Source organism: Chelonoidis abingdonii, chromosome 1 (assembly GCF_003597395.2).
Source record: "Chelonoidis abingdonii isolate Lonesome George chromosome 1, CheloAbing_2.0, whole genome shotgun sequence".
NCBI lineage: Eukaryota > Metazoa > Chordata > Testudines > Testudinidae > Chelonoidis > Chelonoidis abingdonii.
In genome coordinates, this window is record NC_133769.1 from 229637981 (window position 1) to 229657672 (window position 19692).

Below are 19692 nucleotides of genomic sequence, written 5' to 3' on the forward strand. Positions count from 1 at the left end.
TCTTGTATCGTCTGCTGGACCTCACAGGGGAGACCAGAAACCTGGAGCCATGAGTCCCTTCTCATGGCTACTCTTGTGGCCGTAACCCTCGTGGCAGCATCTGGCCAGTCAAGTGCCGCCTGCAGGGACAACCTGGAGATCAGTCTCCCCTCCTCAACCAAAGCTGAAAATATGGCACAGGAGTCTGAGGGGAGCAACTCTGTGAAATTAGTAATCGCCAAGCAGGTATTGTGGGAGTACCTGCTGACAATGGCCTGCTGGTTAGATACTTGGAGTTGTAGTCCTTCCATTGAGTACACCTTTTGCATGAATAGGTCTAATTTTTTTAGCATCCCTATTCTTGAGGTAAAGGCCCTGAAAGCCTTGCCTCTCCCGCTGGTTAGCAGCATCCACCACCAGAGAATCACCACTGGGATGGAACCTGCAGTGCCGGCGCATCCTCCTGTTTTGGGGGCAGGAACTACACCGTGAGACTCAGCACGTCCTGAGACACCTCAAAAGCCTCCAGGGTGGATGGAAGTCACAGCTGCTCCGAGGGGTTCAGCAAGCGCGATGGACCCGGACTCGACTACCTCACTTGGGCAGGAATCCACATAGCCCCACTCAGCCTCGGAGCCAAGACCCAGCTGAGGTGCCACTGATGGCTGGTCCCTGGATCTTGCCAAGGGAGACTGGCCTCTTTTCTTTCTCCTCCTCTTCTGCACCAGCGATTAGGATCGGTGCCGGAGGCTGGAGTGCCCCCAAGAGGCTTCATGATGGTGCCGAGTCTCTTTGGGAGTGTCTTTCTTTGACACCAAATCTTTCAAAGATGGCTCTGGCACACGCTGTGCCAAAGACAACGTACTGGGAGCGGGATCCCCAGCGCCTAAATCTGCCTGAGGTCAGAGAGCTGCCTCTATGAGGAGGATTCTAAGCTGCTGCTCCAAGAGTTCTCAGTCGGAATTCCTAATAGATCTTGCAGCAGTCTTTTTGGTGACCCTCGCTCAGACACCTTAAGCGGGGGTCAGTTTTAAAAATGCACTTCACACAGACCTGGCAAGCCTTGAAGCCATGGAGTTGTGCCATGCCCTGGTTTTAAGTAAGGGGGCGGGGGGAAACTCACTCATAACTGAAACTTGTAAGTGAACTATCTATGCTATACTAACCAACTAGAATTAACTATCTACAGCGAAAACTGAAATTATTGCTAAGCCACTTGCCAAAGCAAGAGCACTGGGAAGTTCCAGCTACCATCACTGGCAGTAAGAAGGAACTGAGGGGATGGCAGGACAGCAAGGCTCTTTATTGGGCATAAAAGGCATGACTCCAGGGAGCACCCAGGCCAACCCCCATGGAGGCTGCTAGGGGGAAAATATTCTGGCTACTGTGCAGGTGTACATGCACACACCTGATTGGAATTGACATGAACAAGCACTTGAAGAATTATGAGCACCTCAGAAAGCTATGGCCAAAATTTTCAAAACTGGATGCCTAATATACTTTATAAACACAGATTATCACCCTAGTGACCAGTTATATGAATTTGAAGATATCGGGACCCAGTTTCTAGACAGATTTGGATAAAAACATTAGACGCGCCCAAAGAATGCTAGACCTCCATTCCTCCTGTCATAAACAGATAGTACGAGTTAATAGAACAGAAGCACTTTACAGACAAAAGAGATATAAAGGGTTAACAAGTTCAGTAAGCCTGGCTGTCACCTGACCAGAGGACCAATCGGAGGACAGGATACTTTCAAATCTTGAGGGAGGGAAGTTTTCTGTGTTTGCGGCGTTAAGAATTTGGTGTTTTCTCTCTGGTGCTCAGAGGACCAGACGTGCAACCAGGTTTCTCTCACCATCTCTCCGATATAGGCTCTTATAAGTTTAGAATAGTGAGTACTAGGTAGATAAGGCAGTTAGGCTTTGTTTGTTTTCTTTATTTGAAATGTGTATTTGCTGGAAGGAGTTCAAATTTGTATTTGCTGAAAGGATTTTAATTTGTACTTGTACACTTAGACACTGGGAATACCCTCCAGCCTATAGCTAAAAAAACCTGTAAAATATGCCATTTTAAAAATTTACAAAGATAATTTTTACAGTTTTTCTCTTTTTAATTAAAAGTTTCTTGTTTAAGACCTGATTGTTTTTTTTCTGGTGTGAGACCCAGGGGAGGGTCTGGATTCACCAGGGAATTGGTGGGAGAAAGGAGGAAGGGGAGAGAAAGGCTAATTTCTCTCTGTGTTAGGATTACTGACTCTCTCAGGGAGATCTGGGAGGGGAGAGAGAAGGACGAGGGATAGGAGATTTTCCTCTCTGTGTTAAGACTCAAGGAGTTTGAATCACAGTGATCTTCCAGCGTAACCCAGGGAGGGGAAGCCTGGGAGAGGCAATGGTGGGGGAAAGGGTTTACTTTCCTTGTGTTAAGATCCAGAGGATCTGGGTCTTGAGGTTCCCCGGGCAAGGTTTTGGGGGGACCAGAGTGTACCAGACACTGGAATTCCTGGTTGGTGGCAGCGCTACAGATTCTAAGCTGGTAATTAAGCTTAGAGGAATTCATGCTGGTACCCCATCTTTTGGATGCTAAGGTTCAGAGTGGGGAATTATACTATGACATCTCCTACCCCTCCTATTCTCATTCCCTCCTCCTGAACCTGTCCTCTCCTTCCATGCTCTCCCTATTCATGTATTGTCTTCTCCTATTTTAGTATGGAAACTCCAACTATAACATGTTACTTCTATGTAATATTCTCTCATCTTGTATTGTCTGTACAGTCGTGCAGCTTTGATAGGTTGTAAAATTGCATAATACAGTTGGAGACCCTATGAAGTGTGCAAGTATTTGAGAACATATACAAGCTGTAAGTCATTCACTTTTTGTTCTTTTCGTTGTCTGTTTCTTTATGGATGGGGGAGGGGAAATCAATAAAAAATTAATCCCGCACACAAAAGAAAAGACAGCAGTAGGACACAGTGTCACTTAGGACAACTTTTAAATCCCCCACTGTGAGCAGGCCTGCTCCCAAATCACAGAGCCCAAAATGCCCATGGTGACTCAGAAGGGTTGCCAACATCTCTTGAACAGGGGAAAGTAGAAAGGAAAAATAAAACACTTGCTCACTGATCTTCTGTTCTCCTTTTTTCTTGCAGACCCTAATTTTCACTAATCTACAGGATTTACTCCGCTCCACACTGCAGGATAGAGGAGAACTTTTGGTTCTTAGTCTTTAAAGCACAAGAAAAATAAGGTATTAAATAAAAGTGAACATACAGAGTATTTATTAATACCCTATGAATGCCAGAACTAAAAACTTTGTGGTTATTCCACCATAGACCAAAATAACCACAATGATTGCTATCCCATGTAATTTTCAAACCTATTATTACTCTGATCGTTGGTTCATTACTCAGATTAAAAAAAAAACAACCCTCATGAAATCACTTTCTTAAACAAAAAAAGCACACATCTGCTAAAAATAAACCACCAAGAGGTCCAAAAAAAGCCCAAAATGTCTAATTATAAATTAATAGCACCAGGTACTATACTGCTATTAGTGAACAAAAATGTAATGTGTAACTAGCTGTCATAAACAGATGTTAAGGGTTAGTGTCTCTCTTACCTGTAAAGGGTTAAGAAGCTCAGTGAACCTGGCTGACACCTGACCAGAGGACCAATGGGGGGACAAGATACTTTCAAATCTTGGTGGAGGGAAGTCTTTGTTTGTGCTGTTTGTTTTGTTCGTTGTTCACTCTTGGGGGGACCAGACGTGCAACCAGTCTTTCTCCAATTTCTGAAACAGTCTCATGTCAAATAGTAAGTACAAGCTGAAAGGCAGATTAGCTTAATGTTGTTTTTCTTAACTGTGACATGTCCTTTTGCGGAAGAATTTTACCTCTGTTTGCTGTAACTTTGAATCTCAGGCTAGGGGGGAGGGAGTCCCTCTAGGCTATATGAATCTGAATACCCTGTAAACATTTTCCATCCTGATTTTACAGAGATAGCTTTCAATTAAAGAAAGAAAAAAGTAAAAATTTTCTTTAAGAACCTGATTGATTTTTTTCCTTGTTTAAGACCCAAGGGGATTGGGTCTGAACTCACCAGGGATTGGTGGGGGGGAAAAGAGGGGGGGTTAATTCCTCTGTTTTAAGATCCAAGGAGTTTGGATCAGTGTAGTCTCTCAGGTAACCCAGGGAGGGGAAAGTCTGGGAGGGGGAAAGGTTTATTTCTCCTGGTTTTAAGACCCAAGGGTTTTGGGTCTTGGGTTCCCCAGGGAAGCTTTTGGGGGAACAGAACATGTGCCAAACACTATAGTTTGGCTGGTGGCAGCGCTATCAGATCTAAGCTAGGAATTAAGCTTAGAAGGGTCCATGCAGATCCCCACTTTTGGACGCTAAAGTTCAAAATGGGGGAGAAATACCTTGACATTAGCCCTTAGAAGTATTTACCAGATTTCTACTGCTCATTCTTGATGCTTTTTTCAAATCAGACCCACAGAGAAGGTTTTTCCTTTTGTTTTTTAAATTAAAAACTTCTCTCTCAGACAACCTCATTAAAAATTAAACACAAAAATGTTTCCAGAACATTCCAAAAAGAAAAGGATGCTTCACTTGCCATTTGTCATAACAAAAGTATCATATTTTACTTACTTGACTCAAGATTATTTATCCTCCACACACTTAAAATTAACGTAAAGAAATGTCTAGTGTAGTAAACTTCGTTACTTTGAATTCCTCATTGGTTGCACTTCCTGACTCTCAAACTTTGTTCGACTAGGACATCAACTGCTTCAATTGTTAATTCCAGGGCCATCAACTCCCCATCAGGAGAGGAAGCCAGCCCAGCTCTTCCCTGGTACAGCATCATTTTTATATCCCTCATACTGTTTTCCCTCTTTCTCAGCCTCCTTCATAGCACTACTCCCTCTTGAAAAAAGCCCACCTGCAGCAGGAAGTGTGAATAGCAGGAAAGAGTATTCACTCATTTGTTGCTTTACTTTCTCCCTGCATTTACAACTGAGAGATGAGGAAAGACTCAAGAAAGGGGCAGGAGAACCAAGCAGCTTCAAAAAGGGGAAGAAATCCAAGGTAAAAATCAGCAAGCACAGAGCAGGAAACATCGTAGAGAAGTAAGGAAAAAGAGAAAATGTGGGGACAACACTGGCACAGAGTTAAAAGACAAAAGAAACATTTTAGAGAAGAGAAAACATAAAAAAGTTCTAAAAATTAGTCAAGTCAGAGGACAACTTGGGCGATGAATACATTTTAAAAAACATCAAAACAGAATGGAATAAGAAGAGAAGGGGAAAGAGGGAGAAAGAACAGAGTATTTTATTAAAATATGAATTGTGTAGAAAGCCTATTTTACTCAAATTTTGAATCTAAGATTTAAATCGTGGTACGGCTAATTAAAAAATATTAATAGCCTGAACCTTTTCTTGGGGACATGTTACTTTGTGAAGATGCTAAAAGCCACCTTAAACTTTCATTCTGAAAAAGCTGAGTTATGAACTACTCATTTAATTATATTTTACAGAGACACCAACAATTTGAAATTTGGTCGGTCATTTTCAAAAAGAGTTAAAACATTCAGGTGCTATCACCCTGTAAGATTCTTTGCCAATTTTTGTGGGGGTTTTATAATCATATTCCTATTTTTTTTAAATGTCCCTCTGCCCTTTTGCTCTGCAACAGACACACAAATAAGGGAAATTGAGTGTATACAAGGTTCTATTAAATGCACAAGGTAAATATACTGAAAGAGCAGAAAACAAACAGCTTTTCTCTACTATCCTTTAGTTATAGCAAATGTAGTTGTTATAAGAAAAGTGGGAGAAAAATTTCCAAAAGGAAGTGAAATTTAAATTGATGGCATCCCTTTGTAAGATACATTTAATAAAGGAATTTAGTCTTATTTTAATTTCTACGCTAATTCCAAAGACTTTATAATTTTACTGTAGTTTTCATTTAAAGGGAGGAAAAAAGAATGCCTGTACAGCTAGGGTTCAAGTGCATTGCATTAGCATCATGTCACAGTCAGGTGCATTTCTCAGAAGTAGTAGAGGGGAGGAGTTAGAACAAGTTCTAACTGATTTAAAGATAGATTTTATGTTTGTATTTCTATGGAGATGCTGAAGATTAATCAGAGTTCGATTATAAAGCTGATAGCAGCCCTGATATCATTTGAAGAATTATTATGCACAGTACATTACTAGAGAGATTAGATTTTGAAAAAAAACAACACTTATTTTCAAGTTTGGCAGGATCCAAAATACCAGTCTCTCTTTTTAGTTTTACCTATTTGATAAGTATGCGTGTTCTCCTCACCCCCTAACTTTTCCAAATCAACTCAAGAAAACAAAAAGTCAGTAGTCCACTCATGAATAAACATACATTAACAAATCAGCATGAGCATAGGAAAGAAATATGGTTTTGATAAAGAAGTATTTCGACTCCACCTTCCAAGAGATGATGAACAAGGTTATTACTGAACAAGGCAGTAATGGATGTTCTTCAAGATGTGTGTCCCTGTGGATACTCCACAATAGGTGTGGCAACATCCCCTGAGCCTGGGATCGAAGATCTACATCAGCAGTGTTTGTCGGACTGCACATGCGTGCCTCCCCCCTCTCATGTTGTGAGTGGGACATATATATGGTGCTCTGCAATCTGACTGCCTCCCAGTCCTTCTTTGCCATAAAAGCTTATGTTTCAGCTCTGAAGCAGAGAGGACGAGGACAGGTACTGGAACACCCATGCCGACTCACCTCAAAGAACCTCAGTTACTGCACAAGGTGAGTAACCCTGTCTTCTTCAAATGATGTCCCTATGGGTGCTCCACTCCAGGGGAAAGTAGTGCCCCTAATTGGAAGGCTGGGGCTTTGGAGAAGCATTTACTACAGATGCTAGGACAGCATGTTCTAGGAGAATATCCACTGTTGCGTCATGAGTAATAGCATAGTGATGGGCAAAAAAGTGTGTGTTATTCCCACATGGCAGCTTACAAATGTCAGTAATTGGAACATTACTGAGAAAAGCAATGGAGATGGAAATCAAACAGGTAGACTGTGCTATAATTGTAGTAGGTTGTCTGTGTAGTTCATAGGACAAATGTATGCATTGCTAGATATTTTAGAAAGGCATTGTTTACAGATAGCTGCACCGCTGGATCTTTTGGTCATCGAAAGGTGGTGGTGGTGATTTTCAGAAAGGTTAGTCCTGCCCAAGTAGGTCTCGCGTATGTTGGCATAAAAATTTGGAGACCCTTTAGAAAACATTTCGTGAGTGTGTGTGAAGACGGAATGTCTGTCTTTGTAGCAGTAAAGAGCAGTGATTGTGGTCAAATGCACCCAAATAGAGCTGGTGGATAGTCCCAATTGTTTAAGGTGTAATATATAGCCCAGAATAAGTGGTACTGGAACATGTACTGCCTCGACGTGATGGGAGGCACACCAGCACTGGAATCTAATCAATTTCTGAAGGTAAGTGTGTCTAGTTGTGTTGTGCCTGCTATTCAAAAGTATCTGTTTAACTGCTTCCAAACAAGCTATTTCTGAATCCCAGAACCCTGGAGAAGCCAGGCTTTGAGGTAGAGTATCTGTGGACTGGGATGGAGGATGCATCCCATGTCCAGTGAAAGGAGCCACAGCATTGGATGGAGAGAGATGAGCCAGCATTCCATCATGGAAATGATGTATGTATAACAGAACAGTCATGGCCATATTAGAGCTATAAGGATGCCGTGAGCTCGGTCCTCCTATATCTTGCAGAGTACTCAAAACAGAAGGGGGAAGGGAGAGAGCAAGAAAGTGGTGCATCTCATGTGATGAGAAATGCATCTCCCAGAGATCCAAGTCGCAGTCCCACTCTCGACCAGAATGGAGGGCAGTGGGCATTTTGTGGAGTGGCAAGAGATCTTTGGTAGAGAATCCTCATCAGCTGAAAATGAGCAGAAGTCACCGCATATCCAGTTACTACTTGTGGCCAAGGATGGGCGGAGAGTATCAAGCAGTTTATGTGGCTGATATTTAAAAAACTTCTTCCAAAAAGGAATCTAGAGGGAGCCTGCAATCCTGCAGAATAATTTCTCAAAGTGCCTGAAGTCGTTGTCAGCAACCACAGAAGATGGAGGCATGATAGCTTCATCGGGGAAGAAGAGAAACGTTGTGTTGGTGGAGCTTCCGCCTCTTGTTGTTCTTCCTCAACCGGTACTGGTGGAGATTTGGTTTCTAGCAGGCAAGAGACCTATGGAGAAGGGAGAGGTGTAGGTCTCCGGCTTTGCTCCATGGGAGGGTTCCCAAACTGTGCCTTCTACATGGCCCAAAGGTCCCAATATGGTCACTACAGAGGAAGTGGAATGTGTGGTTGCATCCAGGGTGGTCCATACCAGGACTGTGGTCTGGATGTGGGTTCCAAATGAGGATGCATAGATAAAATCTTGGAGCCTATCTTGAATAAGAAGGTGCAATGGAGCCCTCTTTGTTGCTAGGGAAGGGAGGTGCCATCCTCAGAGGAGAAAGGGATGAATATCATGAGTCCACCGAGGAGGGTGGGAGTGGTGGAAGTTCATGCCTGAGAGAGATGACTCAGGAGCGTCAGATACAAGCAGGTCTTTCGGGTATATGAATTCCAGTGGAGGAGGAAGAAGCATCATCATTGCCACTGTATGATTCATTGCTGAAGGAGAGATGCATTCCCCTGAGCAGCCAGCAGGTAGAGCTAGAGACTTGGTTGGTGCTCATGACTCGCTCAGTGCCGAAAAGGATGCAGGTGCCAATGGTTTTGTGGGTGCCTTAGCTCCTGCAGCCGGTTTATCTTGGTCTCCAAAACCAAGGGACAGTACTGAGGGCTGTAGGTCAGCCTGGTTAGGATCTTTAGACAGTTGTTTTGAGCTGGAGGTTCTTGGATGGGCCATGTCCCACTGGAACATGTTGAAGCATCTGACCTCACAGGGGAGAGAGTCCTGGAGGGCTGATCCTCACAGCGTAAGGAGGAAGCCAATTTCTTCTCATCAGAACAAAGACAGACAACTTTCTCTTGGTGGGACACAGAGAATGAGCATCAGTGGACAAACTGGCCAAACCTGAAGACTGCACAGGGGGAGAATCTGAGCCCCGGGCCTTGTCTCTGCCCAACTTGAGAAGGACCTTGTGGACTAATGGGAATGGAGGCAAGGCGTAGTACAGGTGGTCCTTCCACGGTATCTGAAAGGCGTCCGATAGGGAACCCAGGGAATGCCACTGGACAGAGAAGACGACCTGGCACTTCTGATTCTCGCAAGAGACAAAAAGGTCTATGTAGGGAACCCCCCACTTCTGGAAAACAGAATGCATAACATCCGGGCAAAATTGACCACTCGTGAGCCAGAAAGGATCTGAGCCAAGGTGTTTTGGACTCCTGGGAGAAACGACACCACCAGGTCGATGGAGTGGGCTATGCAGAATTCCCACAGGCGAATGGCTTCCTGACAGAGGGGGGATGATCGCGCTCCCCCCTTGTTTGTTGATATAAAACATGGCGGTTGTGTTGTCTGTGAAAACTGCAACACAACTGCCCTGAAGGTGTTTGCCCTGACGCCAGGCGTACTTCTCTCAGTTCCCGTAAATTTATGTGCAGGGATCTCTCGTGTGGACCAAAGGCCCTGTGTGCGAAGGTCCGCAAGGTGAGCGCCCCACCCCAGAGATGATGCATCCGTGGTTAGGACCAGTGATGGCTGCAGGCCATGGAATAGCATTCCTTCGCATACAGAGTTGGGATTCAGCCACCAGATGGGATAAGATTTCTGTCGGTACCACGAGCACTGTGTCTATATTGTCCCAGCCTGGAGGGTACACGAATGAGAGCCAGGCCTGAAGTGGACGGAGGCGCAGTCTGGCATGTCTGGTCATAAAAGTGAAAGACGCCATGTGTCCCAGTAGACAGAGGCACGTGTATGCTGTCAAGGTCGGGAAGCTTTGGAGACCGTGGATAATGCTCGCCATGGACTGGAAGCAGGCGTGCGGTAGGCACACATGGGCGAAATTTGAATCCAACACTGCTCCGATGAAGTCTATTCTTTGGGTCGGCTACAAAGTGGATTTTTTGACATTAAGCAGCAGGCCCAGATGTCTGAACAAGCTCATGGTGAACTGAACATGAGATTGTACCTGGACCTTGGAGTGATCCCGAATGAGCCAGTTGTCGAGGTATGGAAACACTTGGATCCATGAATTTGTTGAGTCTACGCAGGTCCAGAATGGGCTGTAGTCCTCCCTTTGCCTTGTGGATTAGGAAATAGCAGGAGTAAAACCCCCTGCCCCTCAGTTCCTTTGGACCCTCCTCTATAACTCTGATTGTTAGGAGTGTTTGCACCTCCTACAGGAGGAGTTGCTCGTGAGAGGGGTCCCTGGAGAGGGACAGAGAGGGAGGGGGAGGATGGGGGACAAAACAAATTCAAGGCAGCATCCACTTTCCACTGTATGTAGGACCCAGCGGTCTGACATTATGCGGGACCACACAGGGAAGAAACAGGAGAGGCTGCTGGGGAAAGGTGGGGAAGAATTCTGGAAGGAGACTGGTGCTCCGCTCTCAGGCGTATCTTCAAAAGTTTTGTTTGGCTCTGCCGATGGTTTGGGGGGACCCTGGTTCTGGCCCACTTGAGGACCAGATTGTCTCCTCCTACCACCCCGGCCGCGTCTTCTACAGAAGTCCTGTCTCGGCCAGGGGTTAGTGTAGGTACACTGTGGTTGAGGTCAGAAGGGTCTAAGTTGTGTCACCAGGGTATGCATGCCCAATGAACACATGATGGCCTGGTTATCCTTCGGACTCTGAAGTCAGTTTTGTCTGAAAATAGACCATGGCCATCAAAGGGCAGGTCCTGAATAGTTTGCTGCAGTTCCGGTGGGAGACCGGAGACCTGCAGCCACGAAAGGTGGCGCATAGCTACGACCAAGGCTAGAGTCCTAGCCGCCGAGTCTGCTGCATCTGTTGAGGCCTGCAAAGATGTCCTGGCTACTTTCTTGCCTTCCTCTAGTAAGGTCCCAAACTCCTCCCTGGACTCCTGAGGAATAAGCTCTGAACTTTCCCATCAAGTTCCAGGTATTATAATTATAGCGACTCAAGAGGGCCTGCCGGTTAGCCACTCTCAGTTGTAGGCCGCCAGCAGAATAGATCTTGCGGCCGAATAAATCCAGGCATTTAGTGTCCTCAGATTTAGGAGTGGGAGCTTGTTGGCTATGTCCTTCCCTCTCATTAACAGACTGTACAACGACGGAGCATGGTTGGGGGTGAATATACAAGTACTCACAGTCTTTGGAGGGGACCAAGAATTTCCTCTCCACCCACTTGGCAGTGGGAGGAACAGATGCCGGAGACTGCCAGATTGTATTGGCATCAGCCTAGATGGTTCGAACAAACAGCAAGTCTATACATGTTGGGGTATCGGCAGATAAAATATCCACTACCAGATCCTTGACCTCCACCACCTCAAGGTCCATGTTTTGTGCCACCCTGCAAAGCAAGTCTTGGTGTGCACGGAGATCTATAGGTGGGGGACCAGAGGAGGACATACCCACCACCGCCTCCTCAGGGGAAGATGAGGAGGATACACCAGGGACTAAGGGGTCCTGGGACAAGTCTTGCTGTGCGGGGTCTGGCTGCCCTAGGTTCATCATGCTAGGGGCATGGGCCTGAGCTGAGGGTAGGACCATCGCCTACGAGCCCCCTGGCAGGGGTGCAACTGACAGTGGCCTCCGGGACCCAGGGTTCTGAATGAGCAGAGCAAGAAGCCCCCAAGGGGACACCTTGGGCCTGATGGTATGCCCAAGGGGTCCAAAAGGACCATTGTGGGGGTCCCTGAGCAGGATCCTGCCCCTCGTCATGCCATTGGCTAACACCATCTGCGTCCTGGTCATGGACGTGGTAGCCACTTTCTGCTTAGCACAACCTTGAATTGGAGTGGGACGGCCAAGGTGGAGCCGATCGCTCATGCTGGGTCGCACTGTCCTGCACTGTTGCCTAGCACTGCAGAGATGGAGATCGGTGCCACGGTCTCGAGCGGTACCGCGACCTGGATCAGGACCGATGGTCGTATCAGTGCTGGGAGGCAGATCTGGATCTCAATGAAGATCTACAGGCATAGCGATGCTGGGATCGACTCCAAGCAGATCGGCGCCGGGATCGGTGCTAGGAGCTGGACTGGTAACAACTGTACCATGAAGAAGATCTTCATGAGGCGGAGCAGCGCCGCGAGTACGACCGGAGCTGAGATGGTGATCTGTGCCGGGACTGCGAGCAGTGCCGTGGACGAGACTAGCGTCTGGATCGGGACCATGACCGGAATTGGGACTGGGATCGGTGCTGTCCCGTCTCATTCTGCGACGGAGAGCGCACCATGGAAGTCATTCCTTTCAAGGGAACAGCCCGCAGCAGTGGTACCGAAGGTTGCAACTGTTGCAGCTCGGTGAGCGCAATCAGGTCATGTGCCATGGAAAAAGTCACCGGTGTGGAAGGTAGGCCGAGCTCGACCGTGGTACACACCAGGGAGCTTACGTGCACCCAACTCAGCAGCACTTGTGACGCCGGAATCAGCAGTGCCGGAATTGGAGCCTTCACGGGGTGGTCCAGCATGGGACACTGCTCCGAGGAAGACACAGGCAGTGCCGGCAACTGCACAGGAGCAGCGGGTTGCTTGCTGCTTCTTGGATACTGGGGACAGCAAGCAGTGCAGGGCTGGTAGTGGTGCCGGAGACATCCAATGCTGGGAGTCTTTGCCGGTACTGGGTCACAAAGCTGTTTCTGGTGCCAGATGCGCACTTCAGATCGATGGGGTCGGCACTGAGTCTCGATGCAGAGCCGAGGACATTGGGCTAAGTGCCTCTTCAATAAGGAGCTGCTTAAAGTGAAAGTCCCGCTCCTTTTTAATCCGAGGCTTGAATGCCTTACAAATGCGGCACTTAACTGATTGATGGGATTCCCCCAGGCACTTCAAACAGGAGTTGTGGGGGTCTCCCCTAGGCATCAGCTTAAGGCAGGCCGAGCACGGTTTGAAACCCGGAGACCTAGGCATGAGCCCGGGTACCGAGAGGGAAGAGGAGAAGCCCCTTACCCCCAATTACTATGAACACTAACAACAACAACAACAGTTAGAAACTACTAAACTCTATAAAAACTATCTGCAAGTATAAACATGCTAAGAGCTAAGGAAGTGGAGATTAGCTAAGCCACGCTCCACAGTTCCAACAACCGTCACGGGAGGTATAAAGGAACAGAGAGGGCACTGGGTCGGCAGGGGCATATATTCGGCACCATATGGGCACCACTCCAGGGGGCGCCTCAGCCAACCCACCAAGTGCTGCTAGGGTAAAAAATCCTCCGATGATTGTGCATGCTGCACGCGCACACTTAATTGGAACTGATATGAGCAAGCACTCAAAGAAGAATGTGTATTTTATTTCTTACAAGAATAGTTGACTCTAAATGATCTAGTTGTGCATTAGGAAACATGATTACAATGCCTAGTTATCACTGTAACCCTCATCCTCCCTCTCCTGTTCCTTTCCATTGTTTGTTACATACACTTCTTGGGGTTTGTCTTTAATTAGATTTTAAGCCCTTTGGCGCAGCGTGACAGGGTCTGTTCTATTAACCTCTCAATGGCACCTATTTGTGGCTCATCTAGGGAATTAGCTCTGCCATCTGGTTGGACACCCCTTCCTGCAGTTACTCAGTCCATCATTCTACTCTCTCACTTCCCAGCCTCATGCTCCTGGAGCTGCAGTGCTTTCCTCTTCATAGCTTAGCCCTCCAGCCAAGTCACATCAAAGTTCCCGCCTCCCTTCTGAGGTATCTGAAGTATCGCAAGTCCTTTGAAGCAAACTGTCCCAAGCAGTCCATTCCCCATTGCCTGATCTGTGCCACTCCCCAGTGGCTGGTAGGAAAACCCAGATCCACCCGCTGCACTGAGTTCCAGTCCAGGAACCCTCAACCCAACAGCTCTGAGCTTTTATTCTCCCAGCCCTTACTACCCCTTCCCTGGACTACTCTCTGGTTTTCCTGCGCTTGCAACAGGGAGTGTGACTGTAGGTTTCTTCTGCCAGCCTGCCAACTTCCTCTATAGATCCTGCCCAGCTCCTATCGCCAGCTGGATTTCACCTGCAGTCAGGCCCTAGCACTTCTGAGGTTTTCTCCAGGTGCAGCCTAAGATTAATTGGCCTCATTTATCCCTTCAGGTCTTGTATGGACACCCCATCACATGCAGGAACACTCCTTTGCTCTGCACTAGAGATCTCTGGGTGCTACTGCAATACAAGAGTGTCATGTTTGAGATCAACTTGCTGTGCCAGTGTCACTGCATTGATTGAAATGCTGTAGGGGAAACCTGAATTTGAAGTATCAGAAGGGTAGCCGTGTTAGTCTGGATCTGTAAAAGCAGCAAAGAATCCTGTGGCACCTTATAGACTAACAGACGTTTTGGAGCATGAGCTTTCGTAGGTGAATACATCTGGCGATGTGGGTATTCACTCATGAAAGCTCATGCTCCAAAACATCTGTTAGTCTATAAGGTGCCACAGGATTCTTTGCTGAATTTGAAGTGAAGTAAAAAAAATTGGGGGGGCAGAGGGAGAGGCTGAACCAAAATGAAAGCATTAGGCAAGCGATTTGCTTCATCTGCAGGGGTAGGGCTGTAGTAATAAAGAGGAGTTTTGGCTAAATCATGGACTGATACAAATGCCAGCCTCTGGGATGACTGAGGCCTTGGCTACACTAGAATTTTCAAAGTGCTGCCGCGGCAGCGCTTTGAAGTGTGAGCATGGTCAGAGCAGCAGCGCTGGGAGAGAGCTCTCCCAGCGCTGCACGTAAACCACATCCTTTACGGGTGTAGCGTGCAGTGCTGGGAGCCGCGCTCCCAGCGCTGCCGCCCTGATTACATTGACGCTTTACAGCGCTGCATCTTGCAGAGCTCAGGGGGGTGTTTTTTCACACCCCTGAGGCGAAGTTGCAGCGCTGTAAAGTGCCAATGTAGCACAAGCCCTCAGACCAAAGAAAGATAGCTTTCAAGAGAACTGTGACAGAGAATCTAAGGTCTGTCATTCATTTATTTATTTTTTATTACTTTCTCTTACCATAATTAAGGATCACATCCTAGATATCTGCATGTTCATCGAGATGGAAACTGAGGCCTTCTCTACACAAGAGAGGGTTTGTTGGTGTAGCTATACAGCAAACCCTGCCAAGTGTAACATGCAAATTATATCAGCAAGAGAGCAGTTCTCTGAAAAAAGAAGGTACTGGCAAAGCACTCTTTTTGCATGGTATAAGTGTTGTTAAAGAAAAAACCACACACCCCTCACATGACAGATCTATACCATCCAGAATGTCTAATGCAGACCAGATCTGGTCTATCCAGCTCGAATACATGAAGCTAGCTGCTTATAGAAATGACAAATGAGCGATCAGAATTTAAAAAATGAGAAGTTACTTGGTTTTTGACATACCAGCTTGGGAGACAAGGCAGCTGTGGAAAACTTCCAGATGGATTTAGGAGACAGATATATGGTTTCCTCCCAAATATTACTGCTAATTAAAGACTTATGTATAAGCATAATGAAACCATGGACTCCTAATACTGAGCTGCGCATGACAAGAAAGGCATGCATGATATCGCAAGTTACTGAGAAGAGACTCGAAAAACAGGTCCTGGAAAAAGGGAGTTAGCATGTAAAAAGCAAGAAACCTGACAGACTTATTACAAAAGGAGAAATAAAGGAAAGGATGGCATTTGGGAAATGTAAGCATTCACTTATCCCTCTGTAATTAGCCAACTCAATGAGGCATTCTCCAGTCTAGGCCAGGTCACACTGCGACTTAAATCGGTTTAATGGCCGAATAACCGATTTAACGCTTGTAACCCGTTTCACACAACGTCGTCATTAATATCGAGTTAAATGGCTCCTTAAATCGATTTCAGACTCCTCCCAGACGAGAGGAGTACGCTAAATTCGAAAGTGATAAACTTGGATTAGGGTTCGTGTGGATGGAAATCGACATTATTGGCCCTAGAGGTATCCCACATGACAGCCATGACTGCTTCTGTCCGCAACCGAACTCGGATGCGGAGTGCCGGTAAAGGAAGCCCGAGACTTTAGAATGACATTTCCTGCTTTCACGTGTCCAGCTCGATCAGCACGGGTGCGATGCAGTTCAAATGCAAAATAGCTCCTGCATTGAACCTTACGGGAATATTAGATCTGATCGTGTATGGGTGAGACAAATCTGTTTTATCAGAAGCTCCGTTAAAGAACAGGAAATGCCAAAGCGTTTGAAAAATAAACTCCAGGATACACAGCGGTGCATGAACACCGTAACGGGAACCAGAGACTCAAACGGATGCCTCATGGAGGAAGGGGGTAATGAGGACTACAGCTACCATCTCCACAGCAGTCTGCTGAAAACTATTTGCATTCTTGGCTGAGAAGCCCAACGTCGTAGCTTAATACACGGTGTCTTGCGTGGTTCACGGAAACAGCTCGTCAGTCTCTTCCCTCCCCAGCATGTGAAAGAGAAGTAAAATAAATAATTCCTTGAAGTACTGTAAATGTCACCCTCTGTGTACTGAATGCTGCTGCAGAGAGTACGCGAGGTGTTGACAACGGTCAGGATACTGTTTGTGATCTCAGGGTCCATGATTGCTGTGCTATGCGTTTGCTCATGCACTCCGGGAAAAAGGGCGCCAAAGGTTGTCTGCTGCCTTCCACAAAGGGAGGGGTGAGGCTGTACCCAGCAACCACCCGGGGGCAAATGTTTTCTGCCCATCAAGGCCACTGTGTTCTCAACCCGGAAGTGGGAACTATGGGATAGCTGAGGAACAGCTAAATCACAGTGCACCGCTCCTGAAATCGATGGTAGCTTTGGACCATGGACGCAAACAATCGATTTCGTGATCCCACTGTGGATGCGCTAAACCAATTTTATTAGATCTGTTTTGTAATATCGGTTTAAGCTAATTTGAAATAATCGTGCAGTGTAGACGTACCCTAAGAGAAGTAAGGCCCCATACCAGGGGCAATGGCCCTCCCATTTTTACTGGGGGTAAAGGCAAGTGATGGGGGAAAAGGGGCAAAGAGGAGCAAACAGGGACAGGACCTTGGGGGGAAGGGGTAGCACACTAGTAGGGCCTTCAGGGAAGGGACAGTATGAGAGCAGGGGCTTGGGGAGAAGAGACTGTGCGAGGGCAGGACCTCGGGATAAATGGGCAGCATGAGGGCAGGGGTTCGGGGGGGGGGCGGGTTGCAGGGCCATGGTTTGGGTACCTGTGCCCCCCATACACACTTTCAGGCCACTTCCGCCGCTCCTGCCTCACACTCAACTTGGCATTTTTCTGCTTCTCTGCTGAAATATAATGCAATAACTTCTGAACACAGCAACTATCAATCCAGGGAATGTTCTGGGCATCAATGGGTGGAATCCTATGGAAAAACAGAGGGAGGATATGGGACACACAGAGCCCCTGGCATCTCATTAACAGATTCTGCTATCTATAAAGCAAAGAACTGGTTGGTGACACCAGTTAACCATATACCACCATCATCCCATATCAGTTCTGCCCATCATCCCAATGGATATTAAAACATTGACCCCTGAATGACTTATCTCCCACACAGAATGAAAAGAAATAATTGACTACAAGATGTGAGAGTGAGGTGAAATGGAGGGCTACTAGGAGCCCCTAGCATGAGGATGGAGGAAAAAAGATCAATATACAGAGCTCCTGGAAAGAGGGAGGAGAAGGAAGAGTTGCAGTGAGTCCCTGAAATATAGGGGACTGGGACGGTAGCACACAGGGAGAGGGGAAGGGGGGCTACAGAAGCTATAAAGTATGTAACCATCTAGTGTAGCTTATGAGAAGTATAAATGCAGATAAGCCATTTAATTCACTTCTCCCTTTGCTTACTACATCTTGTCAGTGTTGTATAAGCAATTTCCCCAGAGAATAAAAGAGAACACCATCAACTTCTAAGGAGATGAGCTGAGGCTAAAGAGTTTATAGAATTTATACTCTCAATCAATTTCTGTCAAGGGATATGAACCCTTTACTTACCACCCAAGGAGCTGTTTAGCCATTAGGCTGCAGCAGATGAATACCAGGAGAGAAGCAAGAAGCTGAAGAAAACAATAGTTTGCAGTGTTTGTCAAATGAGTGGAGTAAAGAACTGGATTAGAGATTATTTCACAAGCTTTACTTACATGAAGTGGTGGGGTTCTCTTTGGAAATTCCATCATTAATGGCTTTTGAACTTCAAAACGAGAATCAACTACCACTCTCTTTCTCCTATTCAAGCTAGGCCACAAGCTGTACAAAATGGGATGCAAAACTTGGTGGCTGCAATATGGTCTCAACAATGAGTCAAAGCAGAGAGAGAGAGATGAATTTCACAAAAGCTTAATATATATCCCACAAAATTACCCTATAAAACATCACTATAAATTACATTATTATTGGCGAACAGAATCAGTCTCAAACATATTAAAAGACTGCATAATTAGGCCCAGAGACAAGAACCTTAAAAAGGAGGTCCCTCAGAAACAGTATTTGTTAAATATTACATTTTAAGCTAAACAGAGAATACGTAAAAAAAAAAATCAAAATCAAAATCTTAAAGCCACAAAGAAGCTAAATCTATGAGTGGCAAAAATTCACATACACCGCTTCATCTAATCTATGCAAGACAGTAATTACACACTGTTAGAGTCTACCCATTATGCATAACAAAATGCAAAGCTAAAAAAAAAAAAAAAGATATGCCACCAACTAGGAAAACAACAAATTTATGCATGAGATTGTTATTGTTTCTCAGTGACACAGTATGGCTAAAAATACAATCTCTTTCCTGTTCCTAACATAGATCACTAGCAGGGTCTAATATCTAGTTTCCTCTGTTATCCTTGCACAATTATTAGAGTTCTACTCACTCAGTAAAGCCATAAGAAGATAGTGAAGAATTATTATTAGGTTTGCTGGATTGTACTTGATAATATCTTCTTTCCTAATAATACAGCCATCTTTCTTGTCAAGATAAGATACCTGCTGATTTAAGAATGGTTGAGGACTTTTAGCCACTGCTAGAAAATTTTGTTTGTTGATTTGGTTTTTTATTATTATAAAAAGATGCCAATTGATCCTTCCTAACTCACTTTAGTAGGTGGTGTTCATTAACCTGCCCTGCATATAAGGAAGGCAGGAGTAGTCCTTTCAACAGGATAACCTAGAGCAGGGGTCGACAACCTTTCAGAAGTGCTGTGCCGAGACTTCATTTATTCACTCTAATTTAAGGTTTCGTGTGCCGGTAATACATTTTAACATTTTTAGAAGGTCTCTTTCTATAAGTCTATAATATATAACTAAACTATTGTTGTATGTAAAGTAAATAAGGTTTTTAAAGTGTTTAAGAAGCTTCATTTAAAATTAAATTAAAATGCAGAGCCCCCCGGACCGGTGGCTAGGAACCTGCACAGTGGAGTGCCACTGAAAATCAGCTCGTGTGCTGCCTTCGGCACATTGTGCCATAGGTTTGCCTACCCCTGACCTAGAGTCTGTTAAGCTGTGCTAGGAGATGAACAAGAACAGCCAAGCATGGGGAGAAGTTGGAATTGGGGTCTGTTTAAGCTATTACCAACATAAAAATCTACTCAGACCTCATAAAATCCATATTTTATATATCTTATATCTATCTATAGATA

General features: G+C 45.7%; 1 protein-coding gene across 4 annotated transcripts in view; it reads right to left on the reverse strand.

Moving 5' to 3' along the window:
* Positions 1–19692, reverse strand: part of CDKL5 (cyclin dependent kinase like 5) — a 244224-nt gene that overhangs the window by 151103 nt on the left and 73429 nt on the right. The window contains exons 1-2 of one of the 4 annotated variants that reach the window (XM_032763400.2): positions 18199–18304; positions 18053–18114 (exon numbers count right to left, since the gene is read on the reverse strand). The exons of the other annotated variants lie outside the window; for them this stretch is intronic. The gene's annotated coding sequence lies outside the window, so the exon portion shown is untranslated. Of the gene's footprint in view, positions 1–18052; positions 18115–18198; positions 18305–19692 lie in introns of those variants that run through there. 4 annotated transcript variants of the gene reach the window in all.